General features: G+C 42.9%; 1 protein-coding gene across 2 annotated transcripts in view; it reads right to left on the reverse strand.

The window, feature by feature from the left end:
• MCTP1 (multiple C2 and transmembrane domain containing 1) overlaps positions 1–24,115 on the reverse strand; it is a 271,275-nt gene extending 247,160 nt beyond the window's left edge. Inside the window, exon 1 of one of the 2 annotated variants that reach the window (XM_072031696.1) lies at positions 24,097–24,115. The gene's annotated coding sequence lies outside the window, so the exon portion shown is untranslated. Of the gene's footprint in view, positions 1–23,602; positions 23,734–24,096 lie in introns of those variants that run through there. The other variant, XM_038169782.2, reaches the window with a different exon arrangement.
• Positions 24,116–25,474: the final 1,359 nt, after the last annotated feature.

Below are 25,474 nucleotides of genomic sequence, written 5' to 3' on the forward strand. Positions count from 1 at the left end.
CTCAGGACGTCTTTAACAACTCACCCTGCATGCACATACAAAGTGGCTAGACCACAGGCCAGTAACATCCATGTAAACAGCACCCCCCGAAAATGCAAATTTGTGCAAAAATGGCTTCTGCATGTGAAGGAAATTTTAAGGCCAGGTCCTGACTGGCAAGCAGAATGTGCTACAGGGTCAGGATGACCAAGGACTTGCAGATAGCTTCACACCACTTGTTAACTTCACAGCTTGTGGCCAGCCACACCAGCCGTGCTGTTCCTCAAAGCAGTCTTACAGCTTGATTTCCAGCTCAAGGAGAGGCCTCGGCAAACCAGGAGCTGCCTATTCACCTGCAAACTTCTCTTACAATGCAGACTTAAAGGCTGAGGTGCCCCGCGTGTGAGGAATTCACCAGGGTCAGCAGGAATTGTCGTCCCAGCCGCTTGATCCCATGGCAGCAACATCACACAGCAGGACTTGAATTCTGAAGGCCTGAAGTAACCGAGAGGCACAGACAGAAGTCTGGGTTAATAGAGGTTGCTTTTTAAATCTGGATATGGGTTCCTGCAAAATGGGGATAGTATCAAAACAAACAAACAAACAAAAAAAAAGGGTTAAAAACTGTAATGAGGATTCAGTTATCTTACAGCTTTTTTAATCAGAGCATACTACTAGAACCATGTAAAATTCTATTCTAGCCTTCTACAGAGATGCCTGTGCCATCTCATTTCTTATAAAAATCAGTTTCTTATCCCGTGCTGTAGGCAGGCATCCCAGGGAAGGAGAAAAGAGCTGAGAACATACCAACAAATCTAGAGCGAAGAAACTCAAGAATAATTCCTTTTGGCTCTTTTATTTGCCTTTTCCTCTTCGACACCCAGCCCCTACCCAATCCCTTTTCCACATGAGGCCCTTTTCAAAACTTCCCATGCAAAAATCAGATGTGGTCCAGAAGACTACATCCCACCTCAGGGCAGCCAGTGCTGTGAGGCAACTCTGACCAGCGAGCAGGAAGGAAACCGTTCAGCCCCTGTGGTAAACAAAATAAAATGCTTAAAAAGCATGTCAGGCCTTAGAGCAGCCAGAACGGATTGCGCAAAGTGGGAACTCCCAAAGATTTTGAACGTGGGTTCTCTTTTTCATTCTGAAATAATCCCCTGAGGCTCTGCGGATGCAGACAGCTCTGAAGAAAAACTCGTCATACTGTGAGACCTTTAGCACTGGGCAATTGTGCCACGTGTGATGCCACACAGCACAAGAGCATGCCCCCTGCATGGTCCTGCACTGGCCATAGCTACAAAGGTAACTCGGGCTCTGGTGTGTTAGCATCCCTCATGTGCAGCCACAGGAACATGTAATGGAGTGACTTTCTTCTGCCAAAGTGTCTTATGAGAAAAAAAAAAAAAAAAAAAAAAAAGCCCTGTAGCTCCCACAGACAGCATCCCAGGCTAATGGAAGCCCGTGTGAAGGGATGCAAGATTACCTTGTTACCCTTTTTATTTCTATCTGTGCTATCCTCCTCCCCAAGTGCTGGCTCCAAGAAGGAGCTCTGCAACTGATGCTTTACAGACCCAGTCTCGCCAGCGCCATAGCAAGCCAGCAGCTCCGTGTGTACAAGTGGGTGCTGCATGTCCTGGACGTGACTCTGCAACCCCTTCTTCTGTGTCACCCTCCAGCCACCAGACTTCTCTTCTTCTATGCAACGTATTTAATAGGCAGCTGGAGCAACCGCTCCGAAGGTATTTCCCATGTAACAGAGTCTTCCTTCACATGCAGAACGCAAAGGTTGCCAGGAACTGACTAAAGCTTATGATTATCTGAAGCAAGCGAACCAATCTGTTGAGAAAAGTCCTCATTTTTCTCCATTACTGTTTTGCTCTTTCATTAAACCACTAGTCACATTACAAGAAAAATACATGTTTATACATAAAATCACTCTGCAACCACTGCTAGCACCATGGACTGCCAATTTATCTTTTCAGATTAAAATTGCAAGGCAGCAAAGCATCTTTTGGATCAGCTACAGGATTTTCCAAGAATCCTTTTTCTTCTCAGCAGAAGTACAGCCTAACAATGAACAATGACTATAAATTATACAGGAGAACTGGTGTTTTTCAAATGAACGCCTGAGGTGGACTTGTCTGCATTTCAGAGCTTAAATAAGAAGCTGGATTTTTCAAACTTCAGGCCCCTTACCAGCTCCGTTTGTAATACAGGGTGCTGAACACTTCTCAAAACCAGGTCTCCCACTGAATTGTTAAAACATGGACGTCGAAACTTACATGACCCACACCTTTAAAAAGTACTGCATGCCTAAACAGGCTTCACACTGTCACTGGGAATAATGAGTGTGTATGCTGTGAGGAAAACAGCACTTCTGTGTGATATGTTCTTTAAATTTGGCATTAAACATTCTGAAATTTATCAAACATTGCATGCATATGCTTGGCATACTGCATATAAAATCAGCTCTCTTTTGATGTATCACAACACTCGTGGCTTTTTGATACAATCATATTCTTGGTCCAAGGTAAAAAGGTTGCTGGTTTCAGAGTCAGTTGCTGTCTCTGTGCATAAATGGGGTAGGTACTCTGAAAATACTTTCCCTGGAGAAATTAAAGTACTTCAAAATAAAAGTTCTCCTTAAAAACAGGTTTTACTTATTTTTCATTTTGTCTGGTACATCTGTTACCACCACATTAGCCACTAAAATTATCTTAAAGTGATGTATTGAAGTTCTGAGATATTTAGTTATGTGCAACATTTACCTGATACTGCTCAGTATTTCATCACTCATAATGAAAAGATTTTTCAAGTCCCTTCTCCTCAAAACTCTACTGACATTTTATTGCCACATTCAGTATTTAGTATCATCAGTGTAAAGAAAAAACATTAAAAATATACACATTTTAAATAGTTACATAGGTAGTTATCCACTAGATATAAGCAGGAAACAACATATGTGGGTAGACAGAATTTCAGTGCCTCTGCAACTCCAGCACACAGCTTACCTCACTTCGGTTTTCAGTTAAGTCTGCATAATTTATCAGACATTCTAACTTTCACAAAAAGAAGGTTTTTATTTTTGTTTGGGTTTAAACACACTGTTCAAGTTTTAAACAAAGGGTAGGGAAAAGAAATCATCCACCACAAGACTTCATTTCATCAATAGCACTACTCCCAGGAAGCCAGCTGGAAAGCCTGTGCACACCTGCCTGGAAAAACACTTGCAGAAGAGCACCGAACTCCTTCAAAACCCAGGACTCTGAGGCTTTGAGGAACAAAAGAACATTTTAACTGGAGGCACAGTGAAGCCACATGAAATTCATGACGCTTAAGTAATTATGGAATTGGAAAAAAAAATCTGTACAACTCCTACCTAGCGCAAGTTATCTACAAGAAATTGAACTACATCTCCGATATTTTTAGTTCATCTCTTCCTTACAAGTCAAAGCCTTTTCCTAAAGCTTTGTAATGAGCGTTCACAAAGGAATAAATTAGGGAGATTAATCTAACTCCGCAGTTGAGCTCTGACCTAAAAATGCAATCATTTTGAATTCTATGTATTGAGATAGTTGAAGTGTGCAGCCTACAGAACAAATTCTCATAAGCTATAGGACAAAAAGAACCTCATGATACATACCTTCTGCTATTCAATATATAGTAGCTTTGGTCTGCCCTATTTATTGCTCTTCTATCTTGTATAAAATTCTCACTTAAAGGTACTCCAACTCAAAGACATCATAAACCAGTTTTATTCCTAATTTCCATGGATATCCACGGCTATATTTCCAACTGAAACTTCTCTTGAAAGTTCTGTGTTTTGTACAAAAATTGCAGCATGGAATTATTTATTATTGTACAATGTTTTCCAGTAATAGTTAGTAAATAGTTCCTGTTAAATCCCTTCATCCATGCCAATCCTACAGAAAAATCCTCACATCAAAAAAGTTTGGCTTCCTCTGTGTATAGCATTATTAGCAGCAGCACAAATTCTTACCAAGAACAGAGCGATCTTTTCCCCTGGTAAAGTTAAATAGCAGCAACCAACATAAGGGCTGCTTCTTCAGGCCAAATTCTGTCTGCCAAAGATGCAAGAGTGCCTCTAGGAAAATATGCAGGTGACGGAGATCTCCTTGAATCCATCTCACTCTCTGCCTTGGGCTCACTAGATAAGGAACCTCCCCAGCACCATGAAGAGGACCTCAGCACAGAGGGAACAAAGCACGGGCATGGAGAGAGGTGAGCGGGAGAGCTTCTGGAACTCATGCTGGACAAAAATGGGAGCAGAAAAGGAGTCCTCCTTGCTCACCTGAGCCTACGCATGCACACTTCTGGCACTCCAAAGTGACAAGCACCATCGCCATGGAGGCATCTTCATCCATAGAAAATCCCACAAACGGCGTGAAATGGGCACTACACGATACCAGTGGGGCTGCATGCTACTGGCAGCGGCCTCAGGGGCTACAAGGGCATGAAGACGGGTTTTCTGAGGTACCCTAACCAACTCTTGAAACAACAATAAATCAAAAAATTCAGGGTTTTTTTACCATTTTTCTGCCAGAATCTGGCTGGTGCTACAAATACTATGTAGCACAAACACACACACACACACACACACAAATAAAATAAAATAAAATAAAATAAAATAAAATAAAATAAAATAAAATAAAATAAAATAAAATAAAATAAAATAAAATAAAATAAAATAAAATAATTGACATAATACTGCTATTCATGACATAGGTAAAAGAAGCAATCTCAGTCTAAATAATGCAAATAGCAAAATGTTTTCTCCAATAAAATGTAATACAAAAAAAAACATGTAAGAGTTTGAGATACTGGATAATTAAAGGAAAAAAAATGCTTCATGCAAATGCACAACCTTCCACAAGAAAGTGCTACTTCCAGTGCAGCAGAAGGAAAGAAAATGTAAGGTTTATTACAAACATCAACCTTTTCCAAACACCAAGCCAAAACACATTAAAATGACAAGTTAAACAGGTTGCCTTCAGCAAAATATTTTAGAAAAGAAAACTATTCATCCATGACACCACAAGGTTCATTTAATGGCAAAGATTAAACTGCATTGGATTTGTTACTTAAAATGTCATCTTCTAGATAATATGCACACAGGAAAAAATAATAATAACCATCACATGTATCACAACCTAATCAAATCTATAAGAAAAGTTATCAAGGATTACCCATGTTTACAAGGAATTTTACAAATTAGGTCTCACTTTTCACTGTAACAGTGATAATGACAATTTTGAAAGTTGGATGGAGTATATCTTTTTTCTTTTTTGAATGAACACATTTTAGTTTTGAGTAAATGAAGTGGACAAGTCTCTAGCATTAACATAGGAATAAGCATGCATGGAAAAGCCTGTGACTAATTATACGATAGCTTTGAATACTAATTGGCTATGTATGCATCTGCTATCACACCTACGCATCAATTCTGAATACAGCACTTCAGTGATGTTGTAAAACAAACAAAAACACCTTATTTTGTGTAACATACACAACTTCACATACAAATGATTCTTTCACCTGTCTTGTAAACCAATATCGAAATGATAAGACAGCTATTTCCCGCAATCAAAGTTTTCTTTCAACACAGTCTCCATTTACTTTTTCTCTAGTCTCCTAAAAATTTAAATATCCTGCAAAAAAAAAATGAATCAACTGACCCAAAATCTCCCTCAAAACAATTCTCAACTTGCTTAAGTCTATATTAAGCATGCCTTAGGGAAAAAAAAAAAAAAAGAAAATAGACAAAACAAATTAGAGAAGTATTAGCATCCACCTTCCTAATTGCCAGGTGATAGGTTCATGTTTACTCGCACTGTCTTTGATCTCTTCCTGCACAGGAGCATGCCTCTGACTCAAGCACCCACGCTCTTTTTAGGTCCCCAGTCATTTCAGGCAGAGACATTCCCTGGGGCTGCTCAGACCGCAATGCTTCCCGACATGCATGCAGCAGGCCCATCTGTCCCTGGAGAACTCTGCAGTCAAACCAAGACACATTTAATGAGTTTAAATGCTTGCTGCAAAGGGACTCCTTGGGTAGTAACTCTTAACTTGCAGAATTAAAGGCATCAGCCCTGCTTACGGTACCCGTACCCTGAGAGCACGACCAAATTACACCAAACCTGGGCCAAATCCTGAGTGGGTGTGCACTGCACTGATTATCTGATGCCTTGTATATCACAGAGGTACGCCCATTGACACCAGATGAGGATCTAACCTTACATAAAAATTAATTCCAGATAACAGAAGCAGTCTACACTAAGAATAGTAATTAATATAATTAGGTCAGGCATAGAAGGGAGTTCTTCAACCCATGGTGAATAAGCAGAAGCCACTTAAAATTCAAAACAATTAAAATGCTAATTAGTTTTTCTTCAATTGCCTGCTAAAATGATATCGCTCCATTTCATCTGTGTTTCTTCTGTCTAGATCAACCACTCGAGGAGGAAAAGAAAGAAGCACCGAGAACTCAACCTAAACCAAGTCTCTGTACAGCTGCAGTCTGGGAGGCGTTTTTTACCTGAAGTGAATCTCCAGGTGCACAGCAACCGCAGGACAAGGCCATTCTGAAAGTGGAGGTCTGCAATTTCCATGTCCCACAATCTAGGACCACAGGGGGGCAGAACATTTCTCTGTCAACACAACTTTTCCTCCCTTTTCTTTCCTCCCCTCAGCAGAAGTAAAAGTAAAACACGAGGTGAGGAGAACGCTAAAAATATTATTTGTGTATATTAAGCAAGTATCAAATATAAGTGTGCATTTACCATTTACCATATTTTCATTCAGATAGCCCACACTCGAAATAATGTGCACCAACTCAGAAAGTACAAGCAGAGGATGACAAATCCTACTGAATGCAAACAAAATCCAACACATGTGGGCGGAGAAGAGGGGCAAGGAAAGAATCAGTGAGACTGAACAACCGAATATTAGTGCTCAGGAGCAAGAGGGATCCCAGGTTATCAAAGGCATGGAGGCTCCTGGCTGGAAAGGCTCTGGAATAAACTTTGCGTATTGCCTGAACACACGCTAATGCTGCTGCTAGATTACAAGGGAGAGAAAGGTTGTTTAATTTTTACGAATAATTCACAGCATTTTATGCATAAAAATATTATGCCCTCAATTTTAAGACTCCCAAGTTCTCCTTTTTCCAAAAATACACATGATTAACTATGCAGACCCCTTTGGTTTAGCGGAATATTGACTGCATGGCAAAAACTAGATTGAAAATGTCAGATACTAGAGCAGCACACCAAAACAGACTACAGTTATTTAGAAGCAAGTGATAGGATACTAAAGGCGATGCATGCCACACTGCAGACTACAAAAATAAACCCTCTTAGAATTGGGTCAGAAATACAAGTATTTTTTATTGCTATTTAGCACAAAAAGTGAGGAGAAATAGTTGCAGGAAGATTGCAGATGTCAAGTATTTGATAATCTTTCTTTCACAGGACGGGGTCATTTCAAATTCCTGACGCAAACAAAAGATGACAATGCCTAAGCAAATCCCTGTGTGAGGGGGCTATGTAAACCAGGTGTGACCTGTGCATCTCACACATCTCTCTACAGGCACTTACACTTTTGTTATACTGGAGTGTTACAGATTCTGGAATTTGATGCTATTGATATTCCCGCCAAATCTCTCCCTTTGTGTCACAAGTCTTTCTGCAATATTCTCAGCTGAACCAAAGGAAAAAATATATATTTTTTCCCATTTATCATATAATATTCTTGACAGCCTTTTCACTCAAGGTCATATCTTAAAACCTATCACTGGAGAAATTTCATGAGACACACAGCTCAATTTGGAGGAACTTCTGTACAGGACTGACAGAACCACCAAGACTCTCAGCATCTCTGGTGAAATGCCAGTCAAACATAGGTGCACATCCACATTTTAATTTTGGCTAGTAACACCTTCCAGAGACATCACACCACAGAGGAGCTGCTGCAAACTACGGCCCTTGTCCAAACCTGGCATTACTTGTACAGAAAGCACCTCCTCACCCAGACCCCCCAAACAAAGCCATGGGGCAGGAATGCTTGGTGTGCGCCTCCCCTTCAGGGCCACAGAGAAAGCAACCAGAGGGTGGCAACATGCCCGCTCTACATACAATATCCCAGCACTAGACCCGTCTTACAATGTAGCTGAGACGAGTTTGAATAAATCCTGTTGTGCCTAACTGGGAGCTGGGACTTAAAAACAACTGGTGCCACCCACCTCAATGCCCTAATCGTCAGACTGAGGTCATCTGAGATCCCTCCCAATCTCTCTCAAGGCTGGTTTGCTTCCCCTCCATTAGATCAACCAATTTTGTGGTCACTAAGTGAAACTGATTCACTTTGCAGCAGCTCAAATTGATTAACTCACACTGCTGGCAAAAAAATGGGTCTTAGAGAAAGCATCCAGGACCTGCAAGGAGATGCAAAAGCATAACGAATTAGTATATCCTTATCCCAGTGATAGATTCAGCGTGCCATTGGTGGAAGACCACTTTTATGCAATCCGGTGTGGAAAAACAGGTACCTTGGAGGAAAAAGACAGCTTTGCTCCAAATTAAATTCCAGTTTCCATGAACATATCAACAAGTTCATCATCATTTTAACAGTAGGTAAGATGTATCCTTCCCATTCTGAGGGAAAAGTCTGGCATATTTTCCACCCATTCCGTGACAGGCAAGGAAACAAATTAATCATAGTTTTACATAAGATATCACATGTCAGTTTCTAAGTAGCTTCCTTAGAAACAGAAGTTGCAGAACAGAGTAGCTGATGGCTGTTTATTCTTCTGCTTTTAACCGTCTCACCGTCCTCCTCTGCTGCTTGTCTGTGACTGCTGTGACAACTTCTCTGGACAAAAACTTTCATTCCACTGCACATATGTGCCTTACTGCCCTTTGGCAGTAGTAACACAAAAAATGGATCATTTCTGTTTGAAGGGTAGAACTGAAATTGTGTTCTTCTGAGAAAAGCTTTTTAATTGGATCTACTGATCTACCAAGACGCTGAAATGCCAATTGTCAGAAAATTTCTCTCCTGTAGATGAACCAGTCATAAAATACATGAGTATTTTCTTTCAAATGTCAATTTAAAAAATGTCAAAATACATTCTTGACAAAACAGTTACGTTATTACTGCTCAAATCGTGTATCTCAGGATGTACAAAGATTTTTTTTCCCAAAATGCTGCACAACCTCGTGTTTACAAGCAGAGCACATTAATCTCATGCTGTCATTACTAGGTCATTCAGCAAGCACACTCCATGTTTTGAAAGTGATTGGTCTGGAAAGCTCCTCTGTGGGCAGGAAAGCTGCTTGACTTGGAGAGCAGCTTACTCCTGGGCCATTCCTTACATGTCAATCTCTTTCTCTTGGCATTTTGAAAGGACAGAAGTCTCTCGGAGGATATCACTGAAAACTATCAGAAGTTATATAAGAAAAATACTGCTAGATCAGCACAGATGAACACACAGCTCTATTCTTAAATTGATATCAATTCAAACACAAGGGAGAAAAGTCAATCTCTGAAATAGGAATATTCTACACAGAACGGTCCAATGAGAAAACATCCATTTTGGGTCACCTTTATCCTCTCGGTATAAGATGTTATAAATGATAAGCCTCTAAAAGAGAGAAAGCTTTTGGGGTTTTAGCAACGGTGGGAGGAGATAAAAGGCTGGGTTTTGTCTGTTAATTTTCTCACATTTGCCAGCATGAAACAGATTGTCATCTGGGCACCAGTGGCTGAGATGATACTGCATCTAGCTGCAAGTCATTAAGACAGTAGTTGGACTGGCCAGCCTCTACAGTAAGGACAGCTGCACTGCAGGAAACAGCATTAGACATCTGCCAAAAAGAAGCACAAAAGATTACTCCTCATCCTCTGTTTTTATAGTGGCTAGGCCAGTAATAATCTTGCCTTTCACGTTTCCTAGCACTTCATCTAGACATGGCTCATGAACTGATACATGGAGAAAAAAAAAAAAGAAGCGTGTAACTTTGTTCAATTATCTCTTTTGGATGCTGCAGCATCATCTGGAACAAAGCGACACTTTAATGCATCTTAGGCCTCGAGGCATTTTTTCCATTATCGGCAATCAAGCGGCACAAATAAAACGCTAGTGTTAGCTACAACAGGTTGGACCTTTCTGATACAGAACAAATAAATAAATAACTGAATAAATAATGAGCACGAGTTTATTCTTCTCCTGTGAGTTTCAACAAGCAGCGGAGTCCTGCTCAGGATGAATGACAGGGATTTTCCCTTGGCCTAACAGAATAAAGCACAGGGGTCTGCGAATCACAGCTCTGTTGACATTCAGCTCGACTTAGGACATCAGTTCCTCTGACAGGACCACTTCATTAGATTGCTTCCTTTTATTATGCGGAAATGCTGCAAACACCAGAAGCCCTCAGTCTTGCAAAACAACTGAAGCAGGGCTATTTGCTTGCAATTGTCATCAGTGCTTTTGCATTTTTTCCCACTTTTTAAAAATCAAATTTGAAGACAAAGCAGCAAGTACAAGTGCAGGTTCCCATCTGCGCAGTGCACAGGAGGCACAACCTACGATTTCCATTATGCCGTGTGATGCAACAAATAATTACTCTACCTGACATTTCACATCCAATCACCTTGCCAGTGAGCAGCAAATTGAGAGAAATAAGGAGAATGTGTTAATGAGAATGAAGCAGTAATCCTGGATTCTGTGAAAATTAATATTCTAGCTGTGCAGTACTTTTATTGCTTATTGTGTGCAGGGACATCTACATGGTGACGAGCACGTACATGATATAACCATATATTCACAAGACAAATTAAGTATTTTGCACACTTTTCACAAGATAGGTAAACTTCTCCCTTCAGAAATGTTTCAGAATGAAGACAGCATATGAAACTTCATGTTGTACTAGTCAAAAATAACTCACTTTTCAATTCCTTTTTGTTTAAAAAAAAAAGTGTGCTTACATTGCTGCCTTCTCAGATTTCAGTCCTCTCTTTGAGTAAGGAGGAAGAGGATAATGTCGCAGCCATACTCTGAAAGTCTCTAATACCTCAACCTCATGCCCAGCAACATGATAACAAACCTTGCCATATTTTAAAAATAAACTCATGGACCATAGATCGCCCTGCTCCTAACAAAGTCAGTCAATAAAAGATGCTAGCCTTTTTTTCCTGCCAAACCTCAAAGTGCTAAAATATTGACTTCATTACGCAGCAGGTACAGCTGAGAGCCACTGCATTCCCCAACAGACTCACAAAATCAAATGACGACTGCCCCGGCCAGGACACCCTAGGCTTTTGCAGTGACAGAAAACCTCTTCTCGCTCCTTTCACTGTTTTCACCAAATCTGAAACCAAATGAAACCTGTGCTGCTGAAAACAAATTTCCCAACAACAGCTGGCAGCAACCTTGCAGACCAAAGCATCCGTCTGTGACTGGCCATCTCCCCCAGCACCCTAGGGATGGTACTCACCCTCCTCCGCCTAGCCCATCTCTTTTTTTCCTCTATCAGTCATCAGCTATCTCAACGCCAACAAAAGCAACCACGCATCACAACAATCACACCACGATAAAGCAAAAGGAATAAATCATTCCTCTTCGCTAAAAACAGATGGAGTGGCAGAGGAAGAGGCTGAGAGACAGCCTTTTCCTTAGGAAGGGACTTGCAAAGATTTTGAGTAGCTTTGTCTTGAATAACTGCTCAATTTCACAACATTTTGTCTATCAGTCTAGGGTCCATTCCTACTGGGCATGACATGCTATGAATTCTCCAGTGCAGCTGTCATGGAAATACACGTGTCAAGATCTCTGCATGTGCAATGATAACCCATAATTAATTGCAGCTAAGTGATGTCAATACCCTTTGTTTGTTTGCCTCCTCTGTTGCACAGAAATCGAGCGAAATACACTGCTGTGCAGAAATCTTGACCCCACATCTCAGTCCTTCCCCTCCCCATCACCTTCCTCACCTCTCCACTCACACACTGCCAAATCCCCCAGCCCCTCCGCCTGCTGCTCCGGACGGGTCACTGCAGGTCCTTCCCTTCCAGGTGCTTCCAGACATTTCTAATGGGGGGGAAGGTCCTTGTGCACTAATGTGAGCAGAGTGTCTCCTCTGCTAATCGAAGTAGCTGGCACCTGGGTTTTGTCAGAAGTTGCTGAATTTCGGTGCAGTTGGTGCAATAAGGCTGTACGGGCCAGTCCCTGTCAGCGGCAGTACTGGTGCTACCTTTCTAAGCAGTGAAGTTTGCAAATAATATGTACCTACCACCTGAGCGGTGTCACCTGTGCTCACCACTGCAGCAAAACAAACGCATAAAGCAGAAACAAGCTGGAACAATTGTTAATCATGCTTCTGTATGCTTTCACTTTTTTTTTTTTTTTTTTAATGTTAGTAAATAGTTTAACTAGAATATGGCAATTCTACCTGCCACAACAGGCATATTTAAAAACACTAGCTAAAAAGATCAAATGAACTCAATGTGAGCTTGCCACTCTGCAACTGACAGAGGCTTCTGGCAATACATGAGTAACTACAGCTCATACTATTCAAAACATTGCTACAAATAGGCCTGAAGTTAATGTTTGTCTGGAGGAACAGCATGACAGAGCACCAGCAGAAAGAGCAGAAAGCTGTACAGCTGCAGTTAACGTTTGGCTTCTGAACATCTGAGGATCTTCAATGGGGCTTCAGACACATGCTGTCCTCCAACACACCATCTGGGGGTGGGGGGACCCCTTGAATGGCCCTAAACAGCTCTCCCCCTGTGAATTTATTATTGTTGATATTTTTTTCCCTAGTACTCTATACTCACGGGAAAAGAACAGAATTTTCTCAAATTTACGAGTTAAGGAAAAGTAGAAAGCAACAGGAAAAATATTTTGTAATGAAAACAAAGCTGTGCTTTGCATGTTGAAATGGTGTTAGAAAAGGTTATACCGGGAAAAACAGCGCAGCATATTTCATGATACTCCAAACATTTCTTTTTCCATCACTTCATAATTTTATGGATGATTCTTACTTCATTTTCTAGTGTTGATTAACATAAGGAAGTACCTGTAAACAGGGAAGTTACTCGGTTCTCCCACAGATCTGTGACATACGGAAATTCCAGGTTAGATGACTTAAAGCTTTCTAAAGCTGAGGAACCCATTTTCAACATATGCAAACAAACCTTTCTAAGGCACCTACACTGAACACATCATCTGGAATCCTACATGGAACGTGCTATACACCCTGATACTGCTACAAACTCACACCCAAAGTGTCTTCTCCACACAGAACCACACAGCCATCCACCATGCTGCTAGTCCGAAGGCCGGGCCACCAAAGCATCAACATGATGCAACTGGGAGGTGAGAGAAAAAAAAAAAAAAAAAAAGAAAAACACCGCACAGAAAAAAAAACAAACACCAAACAAGTTTAAATGGAAAATTCTGTAAATCATTTCAGAAATGTGTATCTCCACTACAGAGATGATTAGAGTGTTTCTACTGTTATTTGGCACTGGTGCTCAGAAAAGATTGCAGCATCAATCTTAGCACTGCAATTGCAAGAGATTAACTGTTACCCTACAAATTGAACTACATTTCCTAGCTGAATCTTAGATACAAATCTTATAAACATGACAAAGATTAAAATTCCCAATTCTTGTAACCCAGTGAGTGGTTGTTTGTTTGTTTGTTTTGTTTGTTTTTTAATCTTTAGATATTTATTCTATCTGTAGATACTATTTTATTTGTTTGTTTTAAATGTATCAGACTAAGGTTCCACTATGCACATGCATTTATTCCATCACATTTCCTGGACTCTGTCTGATTCCCAGAGGCAGTACTGTTACTACCCTAAAAATGTAGCATAAAACTGAATTGCAAAAGCCAGTTTGTATGACATTGAGATTATAACTGTTGCTATATTAATGTTAGATCAACTACAGTAAACCAGAAAATCAAAACCACCATCAATAATGTTCACAATTTAAAAATGCAATTACAACTCTAACAGAATAAAAAAGTCTGTGCAAAAGAGGGCAGTAAGCCTTTATCTGCAAGGGGATAAGGACATCCCTAAAATGAAAGGCCAAAGCCCCATTTCTCACCTTCAGTTCACAGAGCTTGGCAATTCTTTCTACCTTTCATCCAGCCTTCTAGATCTTCACAGGCTCTCTCCGCTGGGCATGAAGCTGCATTTGATAATCATTCCTCGCCCAGCAGGAACAGCAGTAGGAAGTCAGTGTTTGCTTCCTCCTGCTGGGAAGCTTTTGGACCCCACTCTCCAAGAGCTCAGAGCCATTTGCCAGACAGACGCAGACAAACTTTATGAGACAACGCTTAGACAAAGAGTGGAGTTTTGAAAATCTGGGGGTAAAAGGGAATCACGGAGTCCCTGGAAGGCAGTTTTGTTTTCTGACAGAGCATAGGAGCTCTGCCAGAGGTTGAAAATGAAGTCCTGTCCAAGTTGGGTGAGAATTAGTTTCTGGAAAAGGTCTCAGCATCTCTCCCATGCACCAGGTCTGCCAGCAAACAGAAAGCCAGCCCAGACAAACTTCATTTCAGCATTTTCTGGTTAGTGCACTCCAGCACTGGGTAGGAAAGGCTTAGAAAGAGAACCTGGCTGCAGTCACCAATCAAAGTGTCAACTATAGCTTTTCTTCTCTTAATACATAAACTATGGCATAAGTTACCTTAACGAAACGTGAGCTACAAGAAAATGTCTGGGTTGTCTCCCCTCTAAAACACTTGGAAGATGTTGGTATTTTTCTAAAACCTACCTCCATAAAATATTTATCACTAGCTACAGGGCAGCCTAGCTGCTGAATTAATAACACAGCTGAAGCAGCAAATAGGCATCTCATGGGTACAGACATCTCTTACACGAAGGACACAAAAAGGAACAGCTTGCACAAAGTGGGAACATATTAAGGATATTCATTAATTTCAAGGTACTGTATAGCTTAACTGCAAGATACATATACATGAGGTGCATTAATTCTGGTTTGTTCAGGTGTCTGCAAGCCTTCACGGGATTTTTTGTCTTTGCTCAACGTGGTGACCTGCTCACAAGCACAGCAGAAGCAAATGCCACAGACCAAACACAACAAAGCCAAATGGCATCCTATCCGTGGCACACCCGGTGTTCAGACTCAAGCCAACTGCCTTATGTAAACAGCACTCAGCCTTTCTCCAAAAAAGCATCTAATCCGCCTGATATCACATTTCATGACTCATTCCTGAACAAGATTTTTCTTGAGAAACCGGTGCAGAACTTCCCCAGAATAGGACAGAGAGGAGAGCAAAGTTTGAGCACTGCAGCATTACAGAAGGTGTTTGATGCTCAGTTTTGCGAGGTATCGTGACAGTGCCAGTAGTTAAGAGCAGTCAAACAAGTGACTGAATTTCCTTTGCTTTTCTGAACAGAAATTTACTTCTTCTCTGCACTTTCAAATGAGCAGAGGAAGGATAGAGAAAAACTACAAGGACTTAAAGAACAAGATTTACAAATAATTGAGCAAAGTTTGAAAAACAAGATTTCATTCAGATGTATTGAACTTTGGTTCTGGATTTATTATAGCAACTTGTGATCTTCATTGGATGAAGGCAATGCTTAAGCGGGAAACAATAGGGAGCGTTTCACCTAAAAAAAATGTATTTTTTAAATAAAAAGAACTTGCAAGTAAGAATAGCCAAGCATTACAGAGGATATAGGCTGAAGGAAGGAGTAAACACCACTTACAGAGTTCTGCACTTCCCAGTAGCGAAATGAAGAGACAGTCGAGGGAGGTTTTGAAAGCCCATCCAAATCTGTCCTAGCAGTCAAAGCTCCCTTCCTATTGGCAGCAAAACCTCTGTATGTGTGTTCTGCTATGCCATAACCCAGCCTCAACATTGTCCAACATTTATGGCATACATTGTATTGGTGAAAAAGCACACTTTCATAAAAGCATGCCATTAACTCAAACCTGTGTTTTGATTTTTTTTTCTTTCCCATTTCTGGGAAAAATTGCATGGTCCGGGAAAGATGAGCTATTCACCTTTGTAAGGTCTGTAAGCAAGTAATATTTATCCCAGTAAAGGAGGAGCTGGGGATTAGTACCAGAAAGGTAAGTAGATAATAAATACATTTCACAACAATTGGTAAAAGCCTCAGTCACCTATTCCAGAATTTCTCTGATATCTGGGAAACAAGAAGTATGGGGCCTTGTGGCAACAGAATCCCAAAATTTAACAGTTGACAATTCTGTCTTTTTACCCCTGTCTCAAGACCACCAAATGTACTGTTCCTGACAGAACTGACGTTGGATTTACAGCTCCCAGAGGAAACCACAATGTTCTTTTGATCTTGGTGTGCACAACAGAAAAACTTCACTAGGGATCCAAACCATCGTGACAGGATCTCTCTGTGGCAGTATTTACATGACCTCCAGCTCTTCTCTTGTGTTAGCCTGTATCTTCCAGGGTAAAAGGCACTGGTCCACAAAAAAAAAAAAATAAATAAAAATAATCAGTTGATTAAGAACTTGGCAGCCATTGCTTGGCACCAAGCTGTAAGGCTTGCAGCCCAGCTTAGCAGCTAAAGGCCTCCCCTGCTGCAGCAGGAGGGACACAAACACTGCACCACATCCAACAACACACCGAGTTCTGCTTTTAGCATCAGTGACACCAAGCCTTAAAGGCACCAGAGCAAGAAGTGGTCTTAACGAGAAAAAAAAAAGCTCTAATCACATACTCTCATTTCTAAAGATAATATGCCAAATAATCACCAGGCTGCTACCAGTGCTAATGACTGGCAACAAATATGAGCATCCACAGAAGAACTTGGTGACAGAGCAACACTAGCAGATCCTCAGTCATCCTCCAGGGAAACTAAAGGAAACATTAAGTACATTTAGTCTAATTTACTTATTTATTTACTAAAACAAGTTGAAAATCCTATTGCAGTAGTTAGATTGGGTAGTCCCACTTCTACACATTAGAAAAACACTTTAATTATTAACCTATTAGTTAATAATTTGATATACTTGACATCAAATATAAATAAAATAAAAATATTGGATTTACTCTGGATAAAGAGTAAAACGTGATAAAGAGTAAAAACTGTTTTCTCTTGATAAAACTTAAAAACTCTTTTCTTCAAAGACGTCCAATTTCTCCAAGCAGGTTTTTGACAAAGACATGGAGGGAAGCATTAGAGCGCATCAAAGTAGTTGACAAGTTTTTGTTTGTTTCAGAAAGCTGAACCAAAGGGATTGCCACGGGAATTAGGTTGTTTAATAAGGTCTGTCATTTTTTTATTCTGTTCTTTCAAGGCTCAGAGTTGAGATCCACGGGAAGCTACTTCATAGTACAACAAATTTAATAACTTCTAAAACAAAAGGATGCTGAATAATACAAAGAATTAACAACTATTAGGAAAAAAATCCTTCAGCTATGGTAGCAGAATCGTACAGTCTTAATTTTAATAATTCCAAAATGTTACATCACCTGATAACAAACAGGTTTTATCGACGGACCATAGACAAATTCAGAGCTGAGTGCCTGGACTGGCCCATGCGGAGGATCCACTGATTCTAGGTGGCTTTTTCTGTGCGCTTGGTGTGATTTGTCTTCATTTCACCAGTACAGGGACTGTACACTCCTACTTCCGTGCACAGACACCAACTCTAAAGAACACTCCATACTGAATTAAATGTGATTTAATTTATATATTAGATATAATAAGTCTACAGGTAAAGATTGAGGGATCTTTCCCTGTTTTACAAGGGAAAGAGAAAACTTTTTTTTTTTTCAATTTCTTTTCTCATTTAAACTTACAGCTTTAGGTTTACATTATAGCTACCTTCTTAAAATTCCCTAGAAGATAACACTTATCATCAGAAAGATCTAGGATCAATAACAAAACAAGAGAGGGAGGAAAGGCCAAACCTCAGTCTTCAGATCAATGCAGAGTCCTCGGTCATCTTGCCAAAGACCAGCAATTCATCCAAGACAAAAAATAAAGATGACGCCTAGGTCTATTAATATGTTAGCACCACATCACAACAAAACAGTTAAATTAGAACTACCTACAGAGAAGGAATGTGAGTGACATGCTGGTGGCTCTAAAACTGCTTTAGTCATGTTTTCTAAAACATTAAAAAAGTGGTTCTCTTTGCATCAATATAGCAACCAACAGTAAGTCTTATTGCTGTCTAATAATTTTCTGTGTCCAGCACTACAGAAGAGAAAAAGCACTTTTCAGCTTTTGAGCAAAAGTTTAGTAATATGTCTGTATTAGGTGTTTGGCTTTTCATATATAGCAAGTTCAACCTCTTTATGAAATACACTGAAGTAGCAGAGCTTTGACACTCATGTGAAATCCAGTTAAAGTAGTTACTAATCCTACAGCAAAAGTTATTACCTTACAGCAGAGTCACTGGGGAGAAAATCAGTATTTTGGGGGTTCCTTTAGTGTAAAGGCTGTTGCAATTCCTATGTGCCATCCATTTATCATTCTCAATGCCATTATTTTATTATAGAGAGTTTTACATGCAACCAGTAAAAACAGGGCAGGAAAAAAAGAAAAGAAAAAAAAAAGAAAAAAAAAAGGCAAAAAAAGAGAGAAGCCAAACCTCGAATGAGGTCACAAATTAATGGTAAATCTACAGCTACTACTAGTTCACTTTAAAATACCTGTCCTAAGTACTTCACAAGAGAAAAAAATGCCAACTGGCCAACTTTGAGAAATGATGCAGTTCCCTTTGAAAACTCTGGAGAGAGTCTTCAGTTAATTAAGCAGAGGATATAATTAAATACAATTCTGTTGTGCTATCGCTTGATTTTTGTGTTAGCAATATACACGCGTTGTATTAACATACTGCAAATTAACAGATGGGTCAGAGTCCGAGACAACATAAAACAGACTTCTGCATCTCCAGTCACTGGGAGGTAAGCAGTTTACCAGAAATCAATACAACGAGGAAACGGGGCAATGCACAAGATACCTTGATAGAACTGGATATGTAGTTAAACTCCTGGAGAAGCAAACAGCCCAGAGAAACTGCAACAGCCCTTCTTAAGAAAGAAATGAAATTTAGCAACAGCTTTTTCCCCCTGCTTACTATTTGTACTTTTATTTATTTTCTATTAAGGAGCTCAAGGCTCTTCTGGCCCAGCTTTAAAATTCACTCATCTACTACTTCCCTACATGTCAGTGGCCAGATTGCCAAAGGAAAGCCCTGTTGCCCAGAATTTTGTCCTTTTATTCTCAGAAGACTGTCACGCTCAAATCATGCTCTAAATACCTGTGCAAATGAACTGTCTCCAACTCCTCTTCTTTTGTACGAGCATTATCTCAGAAAAAGGTAATTCTTGCACATCATAAGTGTTCGGTTTTCCTCATCACCCTCCTTCCCCAGTGCAATTTCTTAGAAATCCAAAGTAGCAATTAAGATTCTTGCATAACATCATCTGCGTAGATTTTCAACAGCATCTTTTGCCTTTACCTTCTACTTTGTTCTTTTACCTTCACTGGCTGGATCAATTACAGGAAGACGACCCTCAAGATGCACAAACTAGACCCAACAAGGCAAGTTTTCCTAATGTAACTGCACTGACCCCAGTGGCGCTCTGCCAGGTGTAGATGTATTCTGGTAGAGAGAGAAGCACTGCCTCTCAGCGTTTCGCTGGCCCTGCATGCCCTTCCACACCCAGTTCAGAGTTCTGCTCTCTTCAGGCTCCCTCACAGCCGTCTCTGCTCCTATTTCTATTTAATCACTGCTTCTGTTTTCATCTTCCAGACACCTCAGTGCAACGCCGTGCTTCTTAACCCAAATGTGCAACCTTCCTTCACCTGACCCTACGCTACACTCTCCCATTTCTGCAGTTCCCTCCCAGGTGCCGCCAAGCTCCCCCTCTTACACCAACGTTGTTCCTAACTATTTATATATTACAGAGAGTCAGACAGACAGGCTGTCTGGAAACATCCCTCCAGGTTTTTTCCTCACTGCCTCATCTCTCCCTTGCACTATGCTGCATTATATAACTCAACAACCATTTTTTGGCCCTTAAGTCCTGTAGCTGTAAGTCTGAAGGATGCCATTTTAATTAAACAAATGGTTCTGCGTGCCGCAGAACTAATGAAGCTTGCTTTCCTATGGCTACGCATCCAGAGGCAGAGCTGCGGTCCCAGCCTTGCCCCCTGCCCTCCACTGCAGGCAGCCTGCAGCCTCCCCTCATCTCCTGAGACAGGCAGAGAGGGACGCTGCACCCCCCTTCACCGTCATGGATCAACCTGTGACTCCCAGGTCACTGTCCTGCAAACCTGCCAGGGAAGCAGCACACAGCACTTCTCACAGCCAAGGCCAGGGAACTCTTCCAGCCAGGAATGCTGCTGACATTCGCTACTGATTTTAGATGCCCACACCCATGTTCTCTGATCAGGATGATGAAACACTTGTGGCTTTTTTTCTGACTGCAAACATTCAGAAATGGTGGTATTTGCACCCTCCTGTTTTTTTTTTTTTGTTTGTTTGTGTGTTTGTTTTGGTTTGGTTTGGTTTGGTTTGGTTTTTCGCTATCTGATTACGACAAGCTGCAGGTGGCATGCAGCTCTGTGCATGCTCAGGAGAAAAGCCACACTGGCACAGGCAGTGCTGCGCATGTCCAAAGCCCCTGTGGAGCTGCAGAACCCCCTGAGGGCTGCTGGCATCTCCTGCCCATGAAACCTCCACTGAGCCACCACCACCTGTGGCTCCCTCAGGTGTGCATCTCCCAGAGGGATGAAGGAGGACGGATGCCACATCCAGGTTCAGGAAACGTTTGGCCAAGCAAACGTGCTGCACACCCTTCCAAAGCTGGAAGAAGGATGATGTTTTACCATGCACAGATTTATTTCTTGGTGCTAGTAAATGGCATTTACATTCTGCCTACCCTGTGAAAGGAACCTGAGTTTCCTGCAGAGTGATTGTAGCATCCACCTCGCCCCAAACCAATCCAAGGGCAGCTTCGAGAGGCGCTCAGTCTTCCGAGGGGAACCACGTCAGGATTCAGCGCTCAACTGTAATGATTCTTTGCTGAAGACTCCATGCTTGAGAGTCCGTCTTCTTGAAGCACAGTGCTAGTCCTACTCACGGGAAAGGAAACTTCACCCAATGCCAAGAAAGCAAAGCATTTGCTATATTGTCCACGTTCACTGTGATCTCACTACATCACAGAGTTTAGATGTTTTACTTAGATCAAATTATTTTTAAATGGTGTGACCGTGCCAAGAAGTACAATCCCAAGATTAAATCTGCACATAGTAATGCAACCTACAATGCAAGTCTTCCCATTCACCACACTAACTCATGGTCCTTTTCACTGATTACAGTTCCAGTATTTTCCGCCATCATTGAGGAAGTATTTTCCTTCCTCAAAATATCTAGTACATAGTTACTGATGAAATGAAAATCAACAGAATAAACATGTACAAAGCCTGGAGGAGCCTCATTTAATTCCATTCTTCAAAATACTGGCTTTCCATATGACTATGTTAAAAATACTTAGAAAGAAAAACAAACAAACAAAAAATCACACTAAGATACTGCTAGATTTAAAACTTGCTTTAAAATTTATTTGAGATTTGACTGGAATACAGTTGCAAGGAAATGCTGGTGCTTGCTTCACACTGAGGATTACAACCATTCCATTTCTGGATCATTGTGGATACGCATTTAATTTAATTTGAATGCAACATTTTCTCACCTGATTGCTAATGAAATAAGATACTTAAATCATATAGAACTTTATGAGTATTGATTTCATCAGCCAAGACCAAAAAGTTGGGCAGGCACCTTACTGAACTGTGAGTACAGCACAGAAGCATACAAGACCTGACTCCTGAAATACACTGAACTGGAAACCCGAGACAGTCACAGAATTCGTTACTTGCTGCGCACAGGCCTCTGAGGAGTACCAGACACCAATGGAGAGCGTCCAGCAGCGCTTTATATTGTGAGTCATGTTCCCACTCCCACCCTATAGCCCAAGGAAGATGGTGAATTAAACCAGGTTAAATAACCTGAGTGAGACTTTACCTCCTGCGATGGGAAGGACAGATGACATGCTGAGTATGGGACCACGAAACAGCTGTTTCAACTCATCTCTTCGGAATAAACATCACCATCAGCGGCTCTAAGCTCCACCAACAAGCCAGGGACATGAAAAGCTTAACTTAACATCAGAAACAGCAGTTTTGGTATGCAGGCACTGCCCGGGTTAATGCTAGAAATTGCCTGCAGAAATTGGCCATAATCCTGCTCATTAAAGACAACTGTTGGAAAGCTTGGGTACCACTTTGTTTGGATTAGCAGCATTCCTTCCAAATGTTGTGACTGTACCTTGCTCAAAATAAGAGTAATTCAACTGCAAGTAAATAACAATTGGCATGTTTTGTAAATAAATGCTCTGTTGCTTTGCTGAATGCAGCCGTGGAACAGCACTGAAAAAAAGTAAAGACGCTTTTCGCATTTATTAGCTGCTAGGTGTGGTAGCCTTTAAAATGGCCTGTGCTACCCAGAAGAGTAAAACTCCTGTAATTCCTGCAACCCAAACCTAAAGACGTCAGCTTGAAACATGCCATACACTTTTGTGAGTATGGGCAGAAAAATAAGGGCTGCTGAGGAGCAATACCCACCTCGCCAGCGTGGTCAGGCCGATGCCACGCCAACAGCCCACAGTGTTTTGGTGTTTGGGCGGTGAGGGGATGGACAGAGCGGTGGCAGGACAGGACAGACGGCAAGGCCCGAGAGCAGGTTTGTTACAGGGTTCGTCACCTCACCCCAATGTGACACCCACTGGAGCTGCTGCCCTGCCCTGGGCACTGAGGGGACTCTGTGCCACCAGCGCGCAGTGGTGGCGGTGCACGGATTCGCTAATTACTGTCATTTATTAGGCGTGCGCAAGCGGGGCCACTGAACCACAATGAATGGCTGAGGTTGAAAGGGACCTGCAGAGGTCCTCTGGTCCATGTCCCACATGTCACACCTGCAGCATGTCACGCAGGACGGCCCGCAGGCGGGTGCTGAGGATCACAGGAGATCCCACAACTTCTCTGGGCAGCCTGTCCCAGTGCTCTGTCACCCAAAGCACAGAGTTCTGCCTCACGTGGCGATGAAAGCTCCTGTGGTTCAGTTTATACCCATTGCCCCTCATCCTATCACCGGTCACCACTGGTAAGAGTTTGGCCCCATCCTCTTTACGCAGGTTTTTGTAGGGGTTGGCAAGATCCCCCCTCCGTCCCCTCTAGGCTAAACAGGCCTCAGTCTTTCCTCACAGGACAGGTGCTCCAATCCCTTAATCACCTCCGTCCCTCCGTGCTGGACCCCTCTACAAGCTCCACATCCCCCTTGTGCCGCCGAGACACAGAATTTGGGCTGATTCGGGAAAAAAAAAAAAAAAAAAAAACACACACAGAAAGTGACAGGCAGAGGAAGCAGGGGGCAGGGGAGGAGGGCAGCCCGGGTGCAGCCCAGCCCACCCCAGCGCGCCCCGACCCCGCCACCCACCCCGGCTCGCCCCCGGGGGTCCCGCTGCCCCCCGCCGTGCCCGACCCCGGGGACTCACCGCCTGGCTCCTGGTGCCGGCGGAGGGCGAGCCTTGCAGCAGCTGCTCCAGGCAGGCGGTGCTGGGCAGCGAGGAGCTCTTCTGGTGGGACAGGTGCGCCCCGGGCCGCCGGCACGGCTCGGAGCCGCCCCCGGGACCCTGCTCGCCCCCCGGCCGGGCGGAGGGGGGGGCGGCGGGGGTTGACCGGGCGGCCGGCGGGGCCTTCCCGGGGGGCGGCCGGTGCTCGGGCGGGCGGCGCAGGGCGGAGCCGGCCTCGCCGCCCTGCTCGGGGGGCTCGGCGGCCGAGCAGCACAGGTTGGGCTGGGAGGACGAGAAGACGCGGTCCAGCGCCTGCCGCCGCCGCCGGAGCCCCCCCCAGCGCCCCGTGGCCGCCGGCTCCCCCTTGGCGCTCGCTGGGGCCGGGGGCTCCGCAGTGCGGCGCTTGCCCCCCAGCTGCAGGTTCCTCCACAGCCGGGCCTGGAAGGATGCGGCCGGCTCGGCATCGCCGGGCTTACCCTCCTTGCCCGGCTCCATCCTCCTCCGGCGGCGGCCCCGGCGGCACAGCCCGGCCGGCTCGGAGCCCTCAGCCCCCGGCGGGCCGGGACGGAGCGGCGCCGCCTGCTGCTGCTGCTGCTGCTGCTGCTGCTGCTGCTGCTGCCGCTGCCACCACCACCAGTGCCACCACCGACACTGCCACCAACAGCCCCCGCACCAGCCCCGGCCCCGCAGCGAAGGCAGGAGGCAGCCAAAGTTACCGCCGGGCTCGCCTATATATGCTGCGAGGACACAGTGGGCTTAGCCTGTTCCCCCACCCCCTCCCCACTCCACGCCGATTTCTTTTCTTTTTTTCTTTTTTTTTTTTTTATATGTATGTGTGTTTTTGCGTTGAGCACAGCCGCGCGGAGGGCAGCGTGCTCTGCCCGGCAGCGCCGTGATGCTGCATTTTACCCGCTGGCAGCTCCCGGGAGCGGGGGAGATAAAATAAATAAAAAATAAAAAAATAAAAAATAAAAAATAAAAAATAAAAAATAAAAAATAAAAAATAAAAAATAAAAAATAAGCAGCGGCATCTTTATTTAGACTGCGGTGGGGGAGGCGAAGAGGGGGAAATTAAAAAATAATAATAATTAAAAAGCACTTCTGGGAGAGAGGGGTTTCCATGGGGCAAGGAAAAAAAAATATAAATAATAAAAATAAAAAAAGAAAAACCGCCTCCGGGAGAGGGGTTTCCACGGGCAGTGCCGCCCACCGAGGAGATTTTTGGGGAGGGGGCACAGGGTGCGCACCCTCCCCGAGAGGTGGCAGGGTGCAGGCCGGCCGCTCGCCGGAGTCACCTTGTAGGCGCGGTGCTGGAGAAAGGTGAGCCTAAAACTGCTCCTGCCAGCGCCGTGGGCGCGACAGAACGCACCGGGTTTGTCAGCGAAGGTGTCTCAAGGCACATTGCCCTTCTGCAGCTGTACATGCGGATTTATAGCTCAGCCTTCGCTGTTTCCTGGAAGTGTGCATCGGGGAAAAAAAAAAAAAAAAAAAAAAAAAAAAGTCCATTTATCTTGACTTATGCTTTTTCTAGAAAGAAGACAGTTGTAAATAATTATATTTTCTCTTTCCTCAGCACAGTGTGCCAGACCAGTGGCTCCATCACTGCATTTTGGATGCTGAATGCTGTCTGAAGTTTCTTATTTTAATTAAAGTAACAGCAGCAGGATGACTTCAGAACAGATTGAAGTAAATAAATATTTATTGCATAAAGTGAGCCATACCTGTGTCTGGATTTTGGATTGCGTTTTAATCCAAATCACTTCGTCATACCAGCTGGTGATTAGGGCAACTGTATTCTGATTCAGCTTTCCCAAGGAAGGTTGCAGCCGGGCATTTGACAATATGACTTTTGCC

This window comes from Anas platyrhynchos, chromosome Z, assembly GCF_047663525.1.
Source record: "Anas platyrhynchos isolate ZD024472 breed Pekin duck chromosome Z, IASCAAS_PekinDuck_T2T, whole genome shotgun sequence".
Lineage (NCBI taxonomy): Eukaryota > Metazoa > Chordata > Aves > Anseriformes > Anatidae > Anas > Anas platyrhynchos.